This window comes from Marmota marmota, unplaced genomic scaffold (genome assembly GCF_001458135.2).
Source record: "Marmota marmota marmota unplaced genomic scaffold, marMar, whole genome shotgun sequence".
Taxonomy (NCBI): domain Eukaryota; kingdom Metazoa; phylum Chordata; class Mammalia; order Rodentia; family Sciuridae; genus Marmota; species Marmota marmota.
Window position 1 is genome coordinate 33887559 of NW_026000057.1, and position 3262 is coordinate 33890820.

Sequence of the window (3262 nt, forward strand, 5' to 3'; positions counted from 1 at the left end):
AATTGAAATTTTAAACTAAGAAAATATAATTTAAAATAGGATAAAAACTATTATAGTACTAAGGTATAAAAAACTAGGGTACTCAGTTACACACCTAACAAAAATATATATAGGAATCATGAAATCTATAAAGCACTTATAAAAAGAATATATAATAAAAAGAAAGATAATACATGTTTCTGTATTGAAAGACACAATAAAATTATCATGTTACTACTTTCCAACTTAGTCTATGAGGAATTACAATTAAAATCCCAGCCATTTATTTTGTAGATACTTAAAACTGATTCCAAAATTGGTATGTAAAGAAGAAAGACCCAGAATATACTGGACAATACTGAAGGGCAACCAAGTTGGAGGAATCACACTTTCCAATTTCAAGACTTACTTAAAAATTACAGTGATTCTGACAGTGTGATATTGATGAAATGACAAATACATGGATAAATGAAATGAAATAGAAAGCCAAGAAAAGGCAAACACAAATATAGTTACCTTATAGTTAACAAAGGAGCAAAGGAGACTTAAAGGAGAAAGGGTAGTCTTTTGAATAAATGCCATATGTACAAATGGGCATCCATATGCAGAAACATGAACATAGACATAAAGTTTACATCTCTCACAAAATTAAATAAAAATGGAATACAAATCTAAATTTTTTAAAAAATTACATACCTTCTTGAGGAAATAAGCAGAAAAAATCTAATTGATTTTGAATGTGGTAATGGGTTTTTGATAGGAAACAAACTCTGGGGGAGAAATCATAAGTTGAATATTATTTAAATGAAAAATGTGTGCTTCTGATAAGAAGTCTACTATGATTCTTATTCCTCACTAGGTAAGGTTTTCTTAACCTTTGGCTTTTCTATTTCTGTTTGATTTTCTGTAAAGTGTGTGTGTGTGTGTGTGTGTGTGTGTGTTGGCTGTTATCCTTTGTGGTGTTTTCCATTATTTTTCTTTTATTTTTAAATTTCTCAGCTATTTTTTTGTTTCATGTACTTTTTCTGCTCTGCTTTCTCTATTTTTTTCATTATAATGCCTTTGGAACTGTTCCAAAATTCATAGATGTTTTGCTCTGATATATAATTTTTTAATTCTTTTCCCTTTGCATTTTAGTTTGGGAAGTTTCTACTCACTTTTATAAATTAACTGGTAATTTTTTTATACATATTATGTCTAGAGACAAGTCTTCCAAAGGCATTTTTCTTTTTTGTTACTTTGGGTTTCTTTTTATTATTTGCAAGCATTTAAAAAAAAAAAAATTAGTAGGGCACAGCAGTGACCTAGTGAGAGGAAGGCAGGGACACTAACAGATCCCTGTCCTTGGGGCTTAGGTTGGAGATTAGAGGTGGGGCCAACAGTCTGGACAAGCCTGGGAAAGGAAGCAGCTGGAAATTTAAAATTGTTCAAAGTCAACATTGCTTCCAATCATGGGTTTGTCAGCCTTTACTCCTGCTGTTCCAGTCAGACCTCAAATGCTTCAGATCATCAGATAGTATCACAACCTTCAGGATGCCCAGTGCATGAAAGGAAAATGAAAGGCTGTCTGGTGTGAGCAGAACCCTCTGGTCCAACCTGTGAGAGCAAAACATGCTCTATGCCTGCCCACCAAGAGGAGTATGTGGAGTGTTCCATTACAGGCACTGCTGCTAAGAATGAGAGCCTGGATCCTTCAAATCTGATCCTACCACCTAATCAAGCACCAGGGCCAGATCAGCCCTCTGGGTTGTCTACCATCATAGAGGAGTCATCTATTCGATAAGCAGGTTCAGAGAAAAAAGTGTTTTATCCTTCCAAACAGATGTTCTGGAATGCAATGTTAAGGAAAGGGTGGAAGTGGAAAGACAGGATATTAGTGAGAAAGATATGTATAATGTCATTGGAATTCACAATCAGAACAATGAACAGGCTTGGAAGGAGATTGTCCTTGTGGTTTATCATTGATCTCATTTGGAGGGAAAGCAAAAGAATATTCACCAAGGGCAAGAATTCGTTCCTGGGTGGGGTGTGAGTTGCCTCTCACAGGCACGATTGGATCATCAACCATGGTGGCACAGAAGTTAGATTGTGTGATAGATTACTACAGTGATGGCAAAGTCAATGAGGACTACCAGTTCCCCATCCTGGACGTCCACCCAGTCCCCCCACCTTTGGATTCACTTTCAGCTGTATCTGGACAGAATGGAGGTTGCTTGGTGGCACTAGACATCCTAACCACTGTTTTGTTTGTGATGCAAAGTATAATTTTTTTTTTCCTGAGGGATGTATTAAACTATTTTCCCAAACTGAATTCCCCTCATGATGTATTGGGAACTTCAAGTGGGTAATGAGGCTTCATCCTCCAATTAGCAAAGGACACCATCCTCCATTCAGTTTTGAGCTGCTTTTTGCCTTGTATTTTTTAGCAGATCGTTTCAATTTTTTTTCCCATTGGGTTTAAGCAGGAAGCAGTCCCTCAGTTTTGCCTTTAGCTGCAATATTGGCTGTGTATTTCATCTAGAAAAGTCTGAACAATCTCTGTAAAGGAGTGTTTAGAAAATGAGAAAAGCTGCTTTTTTCTTACTGTTTTCTCAGGAATGTTTGAGAGGTAAAACCTGAAAGTCAGTGCGATGCTCATGATGCTCATGACCTGGTCAATTTTTTTTTTTAACTAAAATTGTTTATTATAAATAAGCAATATCTTTTAAAAAAGAGACTATTGTTTCTGAAGTCCCTACAATTTAGTAGTGACCCTGAATAAAATTCAAATCCATACTCTTGCACTCAGCAAGTTAAATTCTCATTTATATACATTTTTAGGCGGGACCTTGTTAAAGAAGTTTCAACTCACCACAAGGTGCTGACATGTATTCCTTTAAACATATATTTTCCTGTTGTTTTGATATGTAACTCTGCTCCCCGAAAACAGATCTCCTCATTGTCCCTGTCATTTCAAGTTATCCCAACTTTGAGTCTCATTCCTTCCTCCATTGGGAGACTTTCCCCTGGTTGGCCTAATTCAAATTTAAAAACCTGGATCAAGTCTCAGTGCCAGTATTTATACTTAGCTATTAATTAATTAATCTAAAATTAATCAATTCACAAGAGGAGCATTTTTCACAGATGTAGTATGTTTGCATCACCACTTTCTCAATTTTTATGTTTTAAGGAAGCTCTAAGCTTGCTGTTAAAATTCCTTGTATCAGTAACCCAACAACTGGTTGTTCTAATTATAGCAGCATGTTACAAATGACTGTTTTATTAAAGTCTAGATAATATTAAA

The 3262-nt window shown here is 35.4% G+C and overlaps 1 pseudogene; it reads left to right on the forward strand.

Annotated features, from left to right (window-relative positions):
- The first annotated feature begins 1430 nt into the window (after positions 1–1430).
- Positions 1431–2205, forward strand: LOC107141162 (annotated as a pseudogene).
- Positions 2206–3262: the final 1057 nt, after the last annotated feature.